Genomic DNA, 20,419 nt, shown 5'->3' on the forward strand with positions numbered 1-20,419 from the left:
GCCTAAATTTCGGGCTAAAATATACTTGACATTTTCTCTTAGAAATGCAGTAAAAGAGGCAGCCTTTGTTCAGGGTAACAGAGTAGCAGCCATGTTAGTCTGTATTCGCAAAAAGAAAAGTAGGACTTGTGGCACTCTAGAGACTAACAAATTAATTTGAGCATAAGCTTTCATGAGCTACAGCTCACTTCATCAGATGCATGCAGTGGAAAATACAGTGCGGAGAATTTATATACACAGAGAACATGAAACAATAGGTGTTACCATACACACTGTAACAAGAGTGATCAGGTAAAGTGAGCTATTACCAGCAGCAGAGTAGGGGGTGGGAGACCTTTTGTAGTGATAATCAAGGTGAGCTATTTCCAGCAGTTGACAAGAACGTGTGAGGAACAGTAGGGAGGGAAATAAACATGGGGAAATAGTTTTACTTTGTGTAATGACACATCCACTCCCCGTCTTTATTCAAGCCTAAGTTAATTGTGTCCAGTTTGAAAATTAATTCCAATTCAGCAGTCTCTCGTTGGAGTCTGTTTTTGAAGTTTTTTTGCTGAAGAATTGCTACTTTTAGGTCTGTAATCGAGTGACCAGAGAGATTGAAGTGTTCTCCGACTGGTTTTTGAATGTTTTAATTCTTGATGTCTGATTTGTGTCCATTTATTCTTTTACGTAGAGACTGTCCAGTTTGACCAATGTACATGGCAGAGGGGCATTGCTGGCACATGATGGCATATATCACATTGGTAGATGTGCAGGTGAACGAGCCTCTGATAGTGTGGCTGATGTGATTAGGCCCTATGATGGTGTCCCCTGAATAGATATGTGGACACAGTTGGCAATGGGCTTTGTTGCAAGGATAGGTTCCTGGGTTAGTGTTTTTTTTGTGTGGTGTGTGGTTGCTGGTGAGTACTTGCTTCAGGTTGGGGGGCTGTCTGTGAGCAAGGACTGGCCTGTCTCCCAAGATCTGTGAGAGTGATGGGTCGTCCTTCAGGATAAGTTGTAGATCCTTGATGATGCGTTGGAGAGGTTTTAGTTGGGGGCTGAAGGTGATGGCTATTGGCGTTCTGTTATTTTCTTTGTTGGGCCTGTCCTGTGGTAGGTAACTTCTGGGTACTTCTGGCTCTGTCAATCTGTTTCTTCACTTCCGCAGGTGGGTATTGCTTGATAGAGATCTTGTAGGTGTTTGTCTCTGTCTGAGGGGTTGGAGCAAATGCGGTTGTATCGTAGAGCTTGGCTGTAGACAATGGATTGTGTGGTGTGGTCTGGAGGAAAGCTGGAGGCACATAGGTAAGTATAGCGGTCAGTAGGTTTCCGGTATAGGGTGGTGTTTATGTGGGAATCACTTATTAGCACCGTAGTGTCCAGGAAGTGGATCTCTTGTGTGGACTGGTCCAGGCTGAGGTTGATGGTGGGATAGAAATTGTTGAAATCATGGTGGAATTCCTCAAGAGCTTCTTTTCCATGGGTCCAGATGATGAAGACTTCATCATCAAAAACAGATTCCAACGAGAGACTGCTGAATCGGAATTAATTTGCAAACTGGACACAATTAACTTAGGCTTGAATAAAGACGGGGAGTGGATGTGTCATTACACAAAGTAAAACTATTTCCCCATGTTTATTCCCCTCCCCCCCGCACTGTTCCTCACACGTTCTTGTCAACTGCTGGAAATGGCCCACATTGATTATCACTACAAAAAATTCCCCCCCACACCCGCTCTCCTGCTAGCTCACCTTACCTGATCACTCTTGTTACAGTGTGTATGGTAACACTCATTGTTTCATGTTCTCTGTGTATATAAAATCTCCCCACTGTGTTTTCCACTGCATGCATCCGATGAAGTGAGCTGTAGCTCATGAAAGCTTATGCTCAAATAAATTTGTTAGTCTCTAAAGTGCCACAAGTACTCCTTTTCTTTTTGTTCAGGGTAACTTTCCTCATCTACGTACTCTGGTACTGTATATGAGGTAAGCAACACAGCCAGTGTGCAAACACACTGTAGCTGTAAAGATTATTTAAAGTGGTCTTTCCTTCACTAACTTGCCTTATAACTGGGATGTCAAAATATGCTGGGTACCACGTAACTCTGTGAACTTTTTTGTCACAGTCAACTTTTGTATTGTGGTGACGTGGAGAGGCCATTGTACTCGGCACGGTCCACCCATAATGACAAGATCTCCTCTGCCCCAAAATACTTATTACCTAAATAAAAGATATATGGAATCCTTTCATTGGCTGTTTGTGAAACTTTCATGCTGGTCAGGAAGAATTTCGATTTCTGATTTGGTATAAAAACTAAAACTTGGGCACAGGTTCACTAATCAACTGCTTCAGTAGCTGTATATGTTCACCTGAGTGTAAACGCAACTTCTGAAAATATCACTGAGTGAATAATTCACAGAGTGTAATTTATTTTAAGAATTAAGCCATTTTTCCCTTTTGGTTCATGAATTGTCCATGAGCAGTTTAGGATTTTCTCAAATGCATCTATGATTCAAATTATTCACCAAAGAATTTCTATACATCACTCTTGGTCTATGCATTGTTCCTGAGTGGTTTGTTCTGAGTAGTGGATTAATTTTGATTGACCCCATCGTGCACAACTGGTGAGATGTTGCTTATCCGTGTAGTCCCATTGACTCCAATTGGACTATTCAGGTGAATCATTGCATCCGATGAAGTGAGCTGTAGCTCATGAAAACTTATGCTCGAATAAATTTGTTAGTCTCTAAGGTGCCACAAGTACTCCTTTTCTTTTTGTGGATACAGACTAACATGGCTGCTACTCTGAAACCTGTCATGAACATGAGTAAAACATATGCAGTTTGGCTGCATGTTTAAGTACAATGGGTCAAATTCTGGTGCTGGATACAGGGACAAATGAGGGCAGACTTTGGCCATATGGTTTGTTATATTACTAGGTAGTCAAATCTAGAATAAGAACTGTTTAGGATGAAAAGTTATGATGGGGCCTGGAATGATTTTTAAGGGTGTGTCTACACTCTATCTGGGAGTGTGCCTCTCAGCTTGGGTAGAAAAATGTGCACTAGCTCAGTTCAAGCTAGCTTGCTAAAAATAGCAGTGTGGATGTTGTGGGACTGTCAGAGGCTTGGGCTAGTGACCTGAGCTCAGACCCAAGGGATCAAGTGGATCCCAGTTTGGGTGGCTGACTCCAGCCTCTGTTGGTCCCACAACATCCACATTTCTATTTTTAGTATGCTAGCTTGAGCCGAGCTAGAGTGAGTCTCTCTGCCAAGGCTGGGCTGCACACTCTCAGCTGCTGTGTAGACAAAGCTTTGGCTGTGCAGCGTGTGTGTGAGCGCAAAGAGCTTCCTCCACTGTTAGCCAGTGTAAGGGTCAGACAGAATTCCAGTCCTTGCAGAGCTGGCCAGCCATGTAGGTGTGTAGCAGGGGACGTATGCCTCTATGTGCCTCTAGTCTGCTACAAACTGCCCTCAACACAAGGATTTGCCTCCAAGGCTCAGTCAAGCCCTTAATTTATTGTAGCTTATAATGCATGGCACAATTGTGTCCTTTCCTAATAAAAGACTGCTGAAGAACAGAATAGGGCCCTGCAGCCTTGCCAACTCGTGTGCTAACCCAAGCACACCTTATAGGGCGCTTGATTCTGCTCCCATTGAAATCACAGTAGAAGTCCCATTGATTTCAAATGGAAGCCGGATCAGGCCCAGTCTGAGACCCAAAGTCAGTATTTAGATAGGCGACCTCCAAGACACTGCAAATGGGTCATGCCCTTGGATGAAACAATCATCAAAGCCAGGAAGGGTGAATGTTTTCAAGGAAGAAAAATCCAAAGAAAACAAAGGTAATCTAAACTGTCCCAAAATAGTCTGGCCACAATACACATAGACCTTAACTGATGGATGCAGGAAGAGGAACCTGCTAAAGGAATGCAGAATTTCCGCTTTAGCTGTTGAGCAGTTAGTCTTCTCTCTGCAGCCAGGGTTTTAGGTAGTTCCTTACAATTTTTCACAAACCTCTCATCTGCACAAGACCCCATCTCCTCCAGATAAACCTACTTAGCAGCAGGCATCTCCCTTCCTATGGGCACTTGGCCATCATCTTATTTGCGGTCTAGTCCCTCCTTTTGGCTCTTGTTTCTAAACAAACAGCTTAAGAAGGGCCTTAGAGGGATCCACATATGAAGGTATGAATTCTGAGGGCGTTTCTCCTAAATTACCAATATCTTGGTAGGTTAATTTCATTTCTAAAAACTGAACATACTTGCAACTATCTAGCCAGGCATATAGTTAATTAGTGTAACATCACTGTTCACCCTGCTTTTCCCTATTACTTCTGATTGACTGTTGATGTACTTTGTGTGTCTTTTCTTAAATGAGTCTGTCACATTTTCGGGGTAGGGATTGTCTCTTACTGTGTGTTTGCACGGTGCCTAGTCCCAATTGCAACAGAGGTCTTTTGGAGCTAGTATAATGCCAATGAGTAGTAATAATTAACAAAATAAAATAAGGAGCTCAAGAGTTATGGGCCATACACTGGCCTTGACCAGCTGCAGAACTCCCATTGACCTTAAGTCCCAAGCCAAGGTACAGGCTGTTTGTTCGTAAAACAGATGGACCAACTTGCTCCTGGTAGTTCTAGGCACACTGAGAGATGATATACTCCCACCTCACATAAGGATGGAATACAACAGTGTATCACTGTTGAATGGATTTCCACTATGCGGCCTAGATTAGCATCCCACTAGGTTATTTGGCTAATCTATTGACTAGTGTTTCATAAATTTGTAAGAAAAAGCTATGTTGTAACAAAATCATGCAAACTACTAATGAATGCTCACATATTAGCTTCCTGAAATAAATACTTCTTATCTCACCATTCTTATGGAAAATATATGTTTATATTAACATTTTTGGTTCCAGCCTTTAGACGCTGCCAAACCACAATCCTCGTTTCTGGATGATGAACACATGGCTTCAGAGTTCCATTATCTTAACAAGGGTACTAAATCAAACATTGTCTTATTGATTGATTTATTTGCTCGATAATGAATGTGAAAGCGAAGGTATTCTTTATAGGTTATTTTATTGCTGGGTGGATATACACGTTTCCTTTTTCTCCCGTTGCTTTATTTCTGGCTGCTATTCCAATCTTTTCAAAATTCAGGTAAAGAATTAATTGTTAGTTAATTTTTTTTGCATTGTCTTCTTCAGCTCTCAGGGTCTGTTTATAGTGTAATGGGGAGGTGTAGACATACCCAAGCTAGCTTTTATCTAGTTAGCACTTAACTAATCGCAGTGAAGCCATGGCAACATCGGCAGTGACTGATCAAGTAGGTGCCCAGAATCTCAGGTGGATAGGGCTAGCCCATGCCATTACCTGTGTTGCTGTGACTTCACTGCTATTGATACACAAGCTAGCTTTGATTCAGCTAGTTCAAAGCTAGCTCAGGTGAGTCTACATGTGCTGCAGTCACACCTTTCATTGGCAGTGCAGACTTACCTTGAGTGTGGGATTTTCAAATGTGCCGAAGTGAGTTAGATGCCTAACTCCTAATGACTTTCAATGGTAATTAGGTGCTGAGGTCGCTTAGGCGCTTTTGAAAATCCCACCCTGAGTACTTTGTTGTCTTGTTCACTGAAGCACCAAGGATTTTCATCTCGAGTCTCTTTGCCATCTGGGATTGGTATTGCTAGTGTACAAGCTACCACACATGGAGGAAAGAAAAATGAAGACAGATTCATGAAAAAGGAACACGGAGTGTGAACACAGACAAAGCCCCTTTAACAGGCCTGTCAAAATCCATCTGAACATGTGCAAACTATAGCTTGTCATGGTACCAGCTCTGAATGAATTTATTTCGGGGCTGAATTGTAGCTTTGGCACAAGCCCCAGGTAAGGGGCAGTGTGTAATTGGCTTGCTCCAGGAGCAGAATTTTGCTCAGCATGATCAAAGTAGTCTTCTAATCATGCCATTCTCCAACACTTCTACTGAAAATAATGAGCCCATTCAGTACAAGGGGAGTGAATATGAGAGAGATATTCACCTGCTTATGTGAGGTATTCCCGTGGGCTTCAGGCAAAACACTTGGTTGCAGACGTTCTGGTTCAAAGCTGGCTTTATGTTTTCATTCTTTGTTTGCATGTCGGAGGTGTTGCATCCTGTCTTTTGGTGGCTTCTGTATTGTGAGCTCTTGATTATTTCGTTAAAACATCTGAGCTTATTTGCTCTTCTGTCATGCGTGCTAAATATAAGTGAAGAAACAAACAGAACACAGCAAAGTAAACAAAGACCAGGAAGTGTGAGACTGACCTCTCATGATGTTTGGTATTCCCACATGTTTCATATTACAAACCATCAGGCTAGTGCTCCCCACCACACAGGTGGAAATGTGAGTGAGTCAAGGCCACTGAACACTGAATATTTACACTGTGTCAGATTACAGTATGATTTGTGCTGAATAGCATTGTACTGAGCCACTGTGAAATACTCTGAGGTTTTCAGTAACATCAGCACTTCTCTAGATGGGCTAGCGTTTGCATAGTTGGCTTCAATATAAAAACATAGAGATACATGCTCAAAACCAATTAAGGTATGTCTGCACCTCAAAAAAGGTGTATGCTTAGCTTGGGTAATATGGGTAAAAATAACTGTTTAACCCCAGGCTGCCACATGGGCTTTAACTAGAGCTGCTAAGCCAAATTAAAAAAACTGAATTGCCATGTCTTCACTATTTTAACCTGAGTTAGCTACCCTGAGTAAAGAACAAACTTTTTTTTTCAATGTAGACATATCCTTAGAGAGCTAGTATTTACACTGTCCAGTATTTGTTCATTGCTACACTGAGGTGTACATTGCTATACTGCTCTCACATGATGAAACACATAAGAAGCAACTAAATAAGGATGGCCGACTAATGAGAAATCTCTGTGCTTGTGGCTCAGTATGGAACTCTCAAAGTGCAAGACCATGAATGGGTGAGACAGGTCTGCATTGCCTTGAGGATTGGCACCTGGGAGAATGATCAAGTGGGAATGAGGGTAGAAAGAGAAGGTCTAAGAAGGCAACAAGGAGGAGGGGAGATCTTGCCCAGAGCCAAAGGCTTGTCGGCTTAGAGATCAAGGATGCTGCAGACCTTGGTCTAGAGCAGACAGTCAAGATTTACTGTATGTCCAAATGAATGGCTGCTGGTATTGATATGTTATCTCTAAAAATGAAGGCACCTGTAATATCAGCAGGTTGTATATGCTAAACTGTTACATATTGAGGGCCTGATCCAAAGTTCATTAAAATCAATAGTAACCTTTGAAATGATTTCAGTGGGCTTTGCATCAAGCCTTACAAAGAATAAGAGTAGGAGTAACTTTATATCAGTGTTGAGAAAATACCTTACTGAGTAACTGTGTGGTATTATCAGTCACCTTTCTGTTCCCTTCCCAGCATTGTCTGTGTATGCTTTTCTGGGCAAAAACTAAGTCTCAACTTGTTTTGTAAAAGAGCTTAAAGCTAGGCATCGAAACCCACGAGGCCTGATTTCTACAGCTGCAATGCATCTATAACTCGCACTGAAGTCAAAGAGAGATGAAGGCTCTCAGCACCTGGCAGGATTGAGCCTTTAGTGAAGACTCCAGTATTTTTTAAGATTGACATGGTCATTTGACACTGGAATGAGCTTCAATTAATAAATTAATTAATAAATATGTCTATTTCAACAGAAGCTCCAGATATAAAGAAGAGTCAGCCAAGGACAGAGGTACAGTGTTTCTTCTTCATTTAGCACATAATAGCTTGTGAAATGTCTCTAACACAGGACTGCGCAAAAGCCCCTGCATTGGTTCATGTGATTTTTTTTTTTATGAATCTCTTTAGCAGGTTTGGTTGGCTTAGCTTCATGCCTCCAAATTCCATTCTGAGTTGGCCCAAATCCCCAAATGCAGGATGACAACTGATGAGTGCAGTTGGTTTCATTTTATGACTTGTGGGTTTTGTAACTAAATCTGACTGCTGATTTGGAGCAAAAATCTTTTATTATTATTTGCATTCTGGTTGTGTCTATAGATGCCAACAGAGCCTGAAATTCTGTTTTTCTAGGTATACTTGGTAAGAGACTGTAAACTTCTCAGGGAAGGGACTATCTAAAGAGACAAGATCGACAAAGGAAATATTGTCACCATTTTACAGATCGGGAAATTGAGGCACAGAGAGATGAAGTGACTTGTTCAAGGTCACACAGAAAGTCTGTGGCAAAATGGGGACTTGAAGCTAGAGTTTAAGAGGGGTAATAGATTTCTGGTTAAGACAATCAATCTTTTTTCTCTTTTGCCGTTCCTCGTCCCTGAAAAACAGGCATAGCAGGAAGATTCAGTGAGTGGGTTCATGTGAACCATAGTGGACTTTGCCAGTTGGTTAAAAATTTTAAATTAGAATGCGGCAATTATTTAAAAGAAGTGAACTTCAGGCCCTTGTGATGTATTCTCCATGAACAGCGTGGGGAAAGGAAAATAGAAAAAATTGTTAATCAGAATACCACTTGTTATACAGAAGGTAATAAAAAAATTACTGAGGAGGCCTTGGTGTTGACATAACATTATTGCAGATCTAATGAAGTGTAGACAATTAAAATTATACATGTTGTTTTACATTTGTCTTGTACCCCAGAGCAGTGACAGAAAAATTAAGGGTGTCTTCCAAGAAATGTTTGTATGGATTGCCTTTGTTTTATTGCTGCTCATCTTCTGCTGTGGTACATTTTTCCCCCATTCTTTTGGACACTGTGTGTGGTACATACCATTTACATTACATTAACTATGAATTGCTGGAGTCATGGTTGGTTGGTGAACTACTTGGGGGATGATTACATACTGTTGATGGGAGACAGTACTCCTGATGATATGTTTCCTAAAGAGTTCACAGCAAAAGCAAACCTCTATTGTGTGTTGCTACAAATGTGCTTCTCTGAATAGAGCAACTATTTCTTTTACTTAAAGGTGACCAGAAAAAAAAATGGATTTGTGACTTTTTAATTTTTTTTATGAAATCCAGGGGAAGGCCTAGACTTTTTTTTTAACTTGTTCTTTTGCTTCTTTTTTATATTAGAGATTGAGTCATGCCTGTCTTGTTTTTACTGGAAGTTTCTATGGATGACTGGAGAACTGGTAGGTTTATGACATCAAAGGTATCAAGGAAGTACAACTAGATTGGGATGGCAAGCAGTTTTATTGAGTGTTTAAAACGTGTTGTTTTCTGTTTAGTTTTGTTAATACCTATCACATTGCAAGTTGGGATATTAATAATAACACCTCACTCTTATGCAGTGCTTTTCATCAGTAGATCTCAAATTGACCAAGAAAGTCATTATTTCCAGCTGAGGCACAGGGAGACAAGTGACTTCCCCAAAGTCATCCAACAGATTAGTAGCAGATCTGGGAATAGCACTGAAGTCTCTGGTCCTACTTAAGTACTTTATCTACTAGCTACACTGGCTCCCAGGTAGACGCAGATCTGGGGGGGGGGGGGAAGAGAGAGAGAGGGCAAGGGGGAGAAGCTCATTTGTATTAAAATTATTAGGCAAGATGTGTCTTTTGCCCAGAGCCAGAAGTAAGGAACAGTGTGTAATTGCACCACCCTTTTTGGGAGGGAATGCTAATTTTTGAAAGAAATAAGGGCATCCTGGATTTCCTAATCTGTTGTGCTAACTACCAGGAGATCAGGCCAACTGCATAGCTGAAAGAAGCGTCAACAGGCAGCAATTGTGGGCTTCTCCGAAGTTGTACATCCTCATAAAAAGGGCAAACTCCTTAGCCTAGTGCCTTACAAACACTTCACTGCCACTTCCCTCTCCAAGCACCCATAACTCTTATAGTATGTACCTATGGCTGGTATTTATACCTTTGTAATTTCCTGTTACTTTTATGATACAAATGCTTTGATGCCAAAAATCTTTAATAAAAATGTTAAGCGTTGTTATAATAATTAAGAAAACCTAAAGACTACATGTAACCCATGTGATGGAATGAGCTATGTGACAGGAATCTTTACATGTTTTCCCTAGAAAGCAATTTCCACTTTGCTACACTACAGTAGCCAGCACCCCATGAAGTATGGGAAAACATTTGCCCTACAGTACATCGTAAATTTCATGACAGATTATAAATTTTGCTGGGCCAAACATTTAAATTAAACACACTGGTCTTTCCTGACTTCCTGAAAAACTGTTCTTTCCTCTTCATTAAAGAGTATGTGAAATCCCCACTGTGGAGGAAGCACAATGATGGAGGGAAACAATATAGTGGTTGGCTGGGTCTCAAACCCAAAGAAAGCTAACACTTATCTGAAAGCCAGCATTATAGATAATTAGGCAGGATCATCTTTGGTAAATTGATCATGCCTCATAAAGGATGGACTGTAGCCTTAGCGGTGTTAATGCTACAGAACATTGTGCAGAGGTGCAAGATCTAATTAAGTTACTTTTCCAACTAACCATCATTTGTTTGATTTGCTTTTACAAGGGCTTTTGGTTACATCGGTAGTTATGTCAGATGCATTCTGGCATTTATGATTTCCCATTCTATTTTACTCTAAAATCCACATGAACTTTTCAGTGCTTCAGCACGAAAACACTTAAAGAGGAGCAGTGATCTCTTGAAAATGAATGAAATACTTTAGGTCCCAAACCTGAAATATGATCCCTGGATTGGTCCCCTGAGTCATGTGGAAATTACAGGCCTGGAGCACCCATGGAAAATAAATAGTGGGTGCTTAGCACCCACCGGCAGCCAAGCTCCCCTCCCCCCCACCACTCCTGCCTGCCACTGGCCCCACTGATCAACTCCTTCCCCTCCCTCTCAGAGCCTCCTGCCCACCGTGAATCAGCTGTTTAGCAATGTGCAGGAGGTGCTGGGGGGAAGAGCGAGGGTGGGGTGTGCTCGGGGCAGGAGTGGGAAGAGGTGGGGTGGGGGTGGGGAATTGGAGGAAGGAGTGGAGTGGGGGTGGGGCCTGGGGTGGAGCAGGGGGTTGAGCACCCCCGGGGAACACAGGAACATAGCACCTATGACATAGGGTTAGATATGTTTTGCAGTTCCCTGTCATCTTTTCCGTTGGTGAGGACATAAATCCTGTAACACCTTCATTTCCTGCACCCTGTTGCCTGCACCTGCCATGGGCCAAAATCCCTGCAGACACTGATGTCACTGCCCCAATCCTGAAAGAATGAGAACCATAGTTCTGGGAGGAAGTCGAGACCTCAGCAGCGCCAGGTGTTTCTCAACATCTCACTGAACTTGTCAAGCAGCTACCATCACCATTTATGAACAGTGGTCCTGGATGTAGGCCTTGGATTTTTAGTGTGGCTCTTATTGTCTTTACAAGGCACAAGTGCCCATCTGCATATTTATTCGACACCACATTATCCCCCTTTCCCTCTGGGGAACCATTTCAGATTTTTTTTCGGGGGGGACTTTAACTGTGATTCCAGGAGCTACTTAGGCACCTGAAAATTCTAGATTTTTTTGGCAGATGATAACTTAGAAATTAGCCAACAGGAGCACTGTATCTAATTCCTATATAGAAAGGAAACTATATTTACAAACACCTGTTAAAGCCATATTTTAATTCTGTGTGTAAATTTAGAAAAATCAGGAGATAATACAGCAAAATATTCCCAATCCCAATCCTTGAGGTATCATAAGAATGGCTGTACTGGGTCAGACCAGTGGTCCATCTAGCCCAGTATCCTGTCGTCTGACAGTAGCCAATACGAGGTGTGTCAGAGAGAATGTACAGGACAGGCAATCATAAGTGATCCATCCCCTGTCGTCTACTCCTAGCTTCTGGCAAACAGAGGCCATGGACACCATCACACCCAGAGCATTGGGTTGCATCCCTGCCCATCCTGGCTACTAGCCATTGATGGACCTATTCTCCATGAACGTATCTAATTCTTTTTTAACTCTATTATAATTTTGGCCTTCACAGCGTCCCTGGAACCAAGTTCCACAGGTTGACTGTGTGTTGTGTGAAGAAGCATTTCCTTTTGTTTGTTTGAAACTTGCTGCCTATTAATTTCATTGGGTGATCCCCTAGTTCTTGCATTATGAGAAGGAGTAAATAACACTTCCTTATTTACTTTCTGCATACCTGTCAACATTTTATAGACCTCTCTCATATCCCCCTTCAGTGGTCTCTTTTCCAAGCTGAGCAGTTCAAGTCTTTTTAATCTCTCCTCATACAGAAGCTGTTCCATGCCCCTTCTCTGAACCTTTTCCAATTCCAATATATCGTTTTTGAGATGGGGCGACCAGTTCAAGGTACTAAAGGTGTAAAGATTCAAAACATTAAAAAATAAATAAAAATTGAAATTTCATTTACAAATGACTGATCTAAAAGCCTGTTTTAGCTTCTGGAGACAGTAATGGAATATAGAAATCCTGAGCATGTATCTACAGTGACCCAACTGGATGATTCTTAACTGTGCCTTAATGAAAATATAATATGACACTTTACGTCTTAAATGTTATTAAGAGAAGTTGCCCTCTAAACAATGTCATTTTCCAGGTCATACTTAAATATTAAGGAAGTTAGTAAAGAGACCCAGTGGTCCATAGACTAATTCAAGAAAGAAAACATTTTTATTTTCTGATTGAGAAGTATAGGTATGTACAATAACTTCCTTTGATTTTCATCAGGAGCAGCTGAAATGTATAAGAGGAGCACTGACTGTTACACTGAAAATAAAACTGATCAACTCTGTGGGAGAGATTTAAGGAGATCAGCACTCATCAGGTCTCTTCTCTCAGCCAAGGCTATCCAGAAACTGCTCTCTCCTGGGTCTCATCCTATTAGCTGGGTGACAGGGAACTATTTACCCACATGAAAGTGCTTTGCACGTCCCTCTGGTCTCAGGGCTGCTAGCGCTGCTGCTGGCCGAGGGGGCTGGCAGGAGGGGTTTCTAATGGGCACTCAGGCTCCCAGCCACCCAGCCAGAGGGGGCATTTGGGAACCTCATTAGACTCACTCTGCAAAGGGGTGTGGGTGGACAGAGCAATACAGACAGCTCTCCCGCTCCGGGCCACTGAGCAGGAGCAGCCCACACAGTCCAGAGCTGAGGGGTAGAAGGGAGCTGCTGATACAGCTCCTCAGGGACAGCCCTGTCAGCCATCAGCAACTTCTTACTCAGATCACAGCTAAGGGCTTCAGGTTCCTCCAGTGAGAGCGTGAGCAACCGTTAATTTTCCTGTTTGCACTCCACGGTGGTAGGAAACTTGGCTGCGGGGGAGGGGGGGAAGCCCCCTTCTACCCTCTCTAAATGGTGCCTCTGCTTTCCCTTCTGGTCTGTTTTTGAGTACCTTAAGTGCATGGACACCACTCCAGCCGATAATTGTATGCCCGTTACATTTAATGAATGTGAGGACTAGGGTTGCCAGGTGTTCAGTTTTTGACCAGAACGCCTGGTCGAAAAGGGACCCTGGCGGCTCCGGTCAGCACTGCTGACTGGCTTATTAAAATTCAGGTTGGTGGCGCAGCGGGGCTAAGACAGGCAGGTTCTCTGCCTGCTCCGGCTCCGCGCGGCTCCTGGAAGCGGCCAGCATGTCTCTGCGGCCCCTAGGTGCAGGGGTGGCCAGGGAGGTTCCGCGTGCTGTCCCCACCTCGAGTGCTGGTTCCGCAGCTCCCACAGGCCGTCTTAGGCGATTTTCTATTTACAATATGGGCCACAGATTGGTTGTTGCACCAGAAATGGACTTTTTTGTTCTGAAAGGTTGCTCCCCCACAATGACTGCCACTAGTGTATGAAAAAGCCTCAAGGAAGATGAGGTCCCCTCTAATACCGTGAGCCACCCAATATACCACACTCCATGAAAGTAAACCGCCAAAACCCACGCTGCCTCAGGTGTCAGACTGTACCCGCAGCTCAATTTTGAGCTGCCAGTCCAAATGCCATAATGAAAGCCCATTAAACTCTTCCAGGAATCTTTCCCACATGTCTAAGTCTTCTTTCATTCTCCTTGTTTCACTCTCACTTTTACTCTGATAAAGTGGTGGGGGTTTTGCACTCCAGACAAGAGAGAGGCCGATGCCAGACAAGCACATTGGGTAACCGACACCAGGATGCAAAGTTTAGGTGCCCTAGGACCACCTCTAGTTCCCTCAGAATAATTTTCTTTGCCCCTTTGAGAGCCTGCATCAGTGCACTGACTGATTCCAACTTCTCTGTAGGAAACCTAGAAACACCTTGAACTGTGTCCAGTTTGATGCCCATGAACATCAAATTTTTGGTAGGCCCTCTTTTTTTATTCATGCCAAGGGGGACCCTGAGGCACTCAGCTAGGTTCTGAAACACCTGAAGCATGTACTCACAGTTGCCTGTCCCTAACCTTCCTGCAGCTAAGAAGTCATCACTGTGTAAGGCAGGTCAGTCTCATGCACAATTGCCACTCCAGCGTGGAGCTGCATCTTTCAAAAGCAGTACATGACACTGAGTACCCCAGGGGCATGGCTTTATCAAAATGATAATGGCCCTCAAACGGAAACCCAAGCAGGTTAAAGCCACTGGGATGCACTGGAAGCAACTGGAATGCAGACTTTGTCACATTTTGCCAACAGCGCCCAAGAGTCACACTCCCTAACCATGGCTACCGCAGCATCAAATGAGGAATATCTCACTGAACACAGCTGGGGGGTCAATATGCTCATTTGCCGATGAGCCCCAGGGGTAGGACAGGTGATGGATCAGCCTGCATTCCCTCTTCCACTTCTTCAGTACTACACCCAGGGGAGATATACCCAGGGAGTGCAATTGTGGCACTGGAATACATCAGACGGGGCCTGCCACTCCCTGCTGCTACCTCTGCGGTGAAACTTTGCTAAATTCCATCAACTCTGGCAGGAGTCCTCTCCTTGGAAAGGAAGAATGGTTTGCAGTTAAGGTAATAGAGTTGGACTCAGGAAATCTAGGATTGATTCCTGGCTCTACTGCAGACTTCCTCTCTGACCAAGGGCAAATCACTTAGGTTCAAATCCTCAAAGGGATATAGGCACCTAATTGAGACCAATGGGAGTTAGGTGCCTAAATCCCTTTGACAATCTGGACCTTAGTCTCTCTGTGTCTTGGTTTGCTATCTGGAAATGGGGATAATAGCACTTCACTACTACACAAGAGTGCTTTGAGTTATAGTCATTGAGGCCCAGGTCCTCAAAAGTATTTAACCTAATTGAGGATATGGGCCTTAGTGCTTAGGCCCTGATCCTCCAACTGGATCTGTGCACGCAGACCTTGGTTGCCCTCAATGGGACTTCCCATGGGCATAGCGTCTGCCCATGTGGAATCCCATTGAAGTCAGTAGGGCTCTGTGTGAGTGAAAGGATCCCACTGCATTGATTCCGCCACTTATATATCAAGGGGGTGGTGCAATAGCAAATCTTAGGTAGATATCACTCCCCAGGCACTCTCCTTTAAAATAATTACATTATGGTGACAACGCTGCCCACACAGATTGTGAATGGAGACACAAATTCACACTTCCAAAAATGTAGCCCATAATACACACTTTGGAAGAGATGGTAGTCTTATTATTGCTGTCTTGTCTATTTAGGTTGTAAGCTTTTTGGGGCAGGAACTTTGTCTTACTATGTGTTTGTACAGTGCCAGGCACAACAGAGCCCTGAACTTGACTGGAACCTCTGAGCAGTACTGGAATACAAATAATTACTAATGTACTGGGTATATGGGAAGAGTAGGCATTTTATCACGTCGAAAATAAACGTTCTGTTTTTTAAAATTAAGACAGAACATGCCCATTTCCCAGTAAGCGGGCACGTCTGTCTAGTACCTCTGTGTGGACAAGGCAATAAAATACTCCTTCCTTTTGCTCTACAAAGAAACCATACAAATGTAAAGATAAAGGGTACTGAATAGGCTTGTACTTTTTATTAAATTTTGATTAATTCCTTTTGAATTTTGTATTTGTGTTTGAAAACTGGATAGTTTTTTCATGAAGGAAAAAAAATGATTACTGGAGGTAGAACTATTAAAGGCTTCAAAAGGCTGCCAGCAAATGTATACCATCAGGGCTCCCAGTGGGTGGGAGCTCCAAGTAACATTTGATTCTAAATGCTGACATTCAAGGACTGTATCTGGATGACTGAACCACGTCGATTTTGCCTTTATTTTTCTTGCACTGTAATCTGACTTTGGTTCAGGAAGAGGAAATCCATGGTCTTAATTGAAGCCAATCAGTGAAAGGTCATGGGGTAATACTTAACAGACAGAAATAGGGGAAAGGAAAAATGAGGAAAAGGTAAGGGCTTCACTTGCATCAAACCGTCCGTTGGGTTTTGGAGACAGAATGCACCTGGAAGGAAAATGCACTTGGACCCCAAATATACACATCACTTGAGAGTTATAAAACTAAATAGAGTTTGTTTAGATTATTTGCTTCCCGCTTCTCTTGTGACTTGTACAGCAGTAACCTCTGCTTAAGGGGGTTAGATTGCTTATTGCAAATATTCAGGTGTTTATTATAGTGGCGCCCGCAAGAGCAACTGTGGGGAGAGGGGTGTCAATGTTTCCATTATAAAACAGAAGAGTTCTGCTGTTCTAGCTGTTAAAAAGCTTGGATTTAAATGAAATATTGCTAGCTAATATTCCATAATGTGGCTTGCTTCCTCTGGATATTTTTTATTGTTTCAAGTAGAATCACAGGGATACTTTGTTAAGATTTAACAACAGCTACTGACCATCTGCAGCATTACATTTGCATTTGAAAATTCAGATCCTGATTCTATATTCACTTACACCCATATACATTATCAATAGTAGTAATGAGGTTATGAGATAAGAGCCCCATTGTGCTAGGCACCATATATAAGTGTAGTAGAATACAGTCCCTGTCCTGTCAGGCAGCTAAAAGTCTAAATAATGGCAAAGGGTGGGAGAAAGGAAGTATTATTATTATTATTATTATTAATAATAATAATTATTATTATGGGTAACAGATTAAACAAGACTAAGCTGGGAACAGGCTGAGAGATGCCAATTCACATGCTGTTTTGAGGAAGCAATTTCATGGCCAAGTGGGGAACAAAGATCTTATCCAACAACTTTCCTTCACGATGACCTACATGGGGGTTTCAACCTCTGGAATCTGATATTCCGTATGTGCAGGTTTGCCCAGCTAAATTTAAACCTGGTGTTTCAGTTCATCTATGCCATACAGTCTGATCAAGGGAAGCCAATGAAACACCACTAATAGGATGAGTAGGATTATTCTGACAGAGAGAGTAAAATATAAGCCACTTGTGGCACATGTATTTTATTACAGACATCCATAATTCCGATCCTTGGATTTGAATACATGGTATAAAAGAAATGCCGTTGTAACTTAAGTGGAGAGAGAGGCCTTTGTCTTGGCTTAACTATGAACATCCATTCATTCTCTAACAGCAAAACAGAATTGGGGGATATTTCTGACCCTTCCTGTGGATGTATATGTTTAAGCAGAAAGCCCAAATTATATACAGAGACAATAAAGCAGTCTCAGTGTCCTCAATAAATAGCTCTCACTAAAGCCTCTGTAAAGAAGAATCAGTTTTAAATAGCAAGTATTTAGAGGCTACCAGAATCTTAGAAAACTATTTTTAAATGGCATCAATGAAACAAAAGGAAATATGCTGAACCAGCATAACTAACTTCATTATATGTCCAAGGCCACCACACTAATAGGGCAAAGTCCTTCTTTTCTTCCCCACAACTGGCAAGGAATTTCAGATTCAGCATTCCATCCTGTGCAGCACAGACTTTGTGGCATCTTAGCTAAACTGTCTGCACAGCATGATTAATAGTATAATGTGTGGGTAAAACCATGGGACCATTGAAAAGAAGATCAGCCAAAATTTTTGTACAGACACCTACAGACAGTTATTTTATAACTGTAAAATATTTGGACTAGCTGGTGTTTAAGATTCCAAGCAGGATCCCAACTTGCAGGATTGGTCCCTCAAAGATAGGATCCAAAGCCCACTGAAGTCAATGGAAAGACTCCCATGGACTTCAGTATCTATGCCCATTACCAATCCTGTGAGGCTGCCCAGAACTACCATCTCACCAGTGAAAAGTTAAAACTAATTTCCATTGCACATCAGTTGAAGTTTATTATTACTGCTGTGTGCATTCCATCTGCACCAACAACTTTGCTATAGGTCCTTATCTGTCTCTACTGTTATCTGTAGTACCTGAACACCTCACAATCTTTAATATATTTCACTCTCACAACGTCTGTGAGGAAGGGAAGGGCTATTATCTGCATTTTACAGATGGGAAACTAATGCACAGAGACTAAGACACCGATCTTTAAAGGTATTGAGGTGTCTTAGTCTCTGTGAATTAGTTCCCCATCTAATTTGCCCAAAATAACCCAAGAAATCTGTGGCAAAGTGGGGAATTGAATTGATGTCTCCCAAGTTCTACACTCGTGGTTGAACTCCTGGACCATCTTTCCTCAGCTGGATATATGTCCAAATGTTTTAATAATTTGAATGGATATGCCTTAGAAATAAGAGCAAACTTTGAATATTTAAATAGTTTCACTGGGTAACTGGGACATTTGCTGCTGTCCTTAAAAGTTAAGGATGGGATTGAAAGGGTTGTATGTTTTCCATAAACCTTTACACTGCAGTGATTCCAATTAGTCTTTTAAAAGTTTCTAAAAATGCTGACTTACTCTTTCAGTGCCGTACAGTGATATCTGCCATCTAAGCATCAGCACAGCCATGCAGACAAGAATATGGTTTGTTTAAACTCTTCCCCTACGAAAAACACTGGGCTCAAAAGAGTGCTATTTGGGAGGAAACACTGTGCTATTTGGGAGGAAAAATCACACATCTGCTACCAAAATTCCATGTGGAGCATAATAATCCCTCACATTTTGCTTTGACCTGCAGAATGAAAGATAGATTCACACTGTTTTGGAGAAACAGTGGATAGACACAGAAGAGCTCAGACTAACAGGAACACAAAGTAATGACAAGAAGTTATAATGTAACATCAAGTGCAGGTCTTGGTTACCACATAAAAGTTCTCTGGAACAATCACTTTTATTGCATTGGCCTGGCTTTATGGTCATTATCCTGGGTATTTATTAGAACGATACCACATGTTTATTGCTTATGTCACTTTGAATTAATTACCACCCAATGCAATGAGATTGAACTCTGACCTTTCTATGTCTTTTAAACAATTTGTTTGCTATATGATTTACTTTGTGATATTGAATTTTAATGACAAGTTATTGGTATAAGACTGTCTCTGATTGGGTGTACAAACCCCATGCTAGTCAAGAACAGGTTAATGAGAGCCCATGGGCTTAATCAGCCCCACCCCACTATGCTGGCAGTAGGTGTCAGATCTGGAGCTAAAATGGGAGAATCCAGCTTAGCTGGTGGTTGACTGGGGAGGGAAGTAGATCTTCGGCTCTCATTGGGAGGGAAACCTGGCGGAGGAAACTGAGTCAGATTGCTGGCTGTTAGAACCTCCTTGGAGGAAGGAAGAGGTGAGGCAGGGAGACCAGATGAGTGCTAATTAGAAAAGGCAGATTCTGAGGAGGAAGGCTGGGTCCAGCCATTTATTGGGCTGGTTGGCCCTCCCTTTTGATTTTGTTATATTGTTTTTGAAGTTTGGAAGGGGTGGAACTTTGGCTCACTTAGCTAGATGGCTAATTTACCACAGCACTGGACTGTTCTGGATATGGCTGCTGATCACTGAAGAAACCTGGAGGGAAACTGAGGCAGGTTGACTAGTGCCCTGGTGGACCACAAGGGGGTGCTGTGGAGACCGAGCCTGCCACATTCTCACATACTCACAGTCCTAGTTCCTGAGAGGGATTGCACCTACTGCACTTCTGCATGCCAGAAGATGTGGAGCAAACTGTCTGTTTAAAGCAGAAGTCCCTGGTAATGGAAAGTTGAGGATGAGAGATTATCATACAGATCACGATTCTTTAAATACTCAGTACTAAATGCCACTGTACCTTAACCCCACATCAGCTGACTTGCCACTGCTGGTGCTCATATGTCAGTAGAGCTTCACTGGCTTCAGTGGAGTTAGTCCTGATTTCCACTGGTGTAAGTGAGTAGAGACTCAGACCCATGGTATTATCTTTTGCAGCGGTGCTTGTTATGGCTTTGAGTGAAATTGCCACCCAAATCCAGAGTAATTGGGCTCTGTGCAAAGATCTAAATGGGGGTTCTGAGGATGGAATCACTGCTACAAGTCACAGGCAGGCAGGCCATGAGGCAGGTGCTCAATTTCTCCACAACTGGAGTAATAACCAATTGTCCCTTTCCACCCACTGCACAAGATTTGAGCTACTATATCCACATAATTCCACTGTACTTTTGGGACTGAGGGAGCAATTCAGATAGACTGGATGATCGAATAGTTATTT

The sequence above is a fragment of the Lepidochelys kempii genome, chromosome 2 (genome assembly GCF_965140265.1).
Source record: "Lepidochelys kempii isolate rLepKem1 chromosome 2, rLepKem1.hap2, whole genome shotgun sequence".
NCBI lineage: Eukaryota > Metazoa > Chordata > Testudines > Cheloniidae > Lepidochelys > Lepidochelys kempii.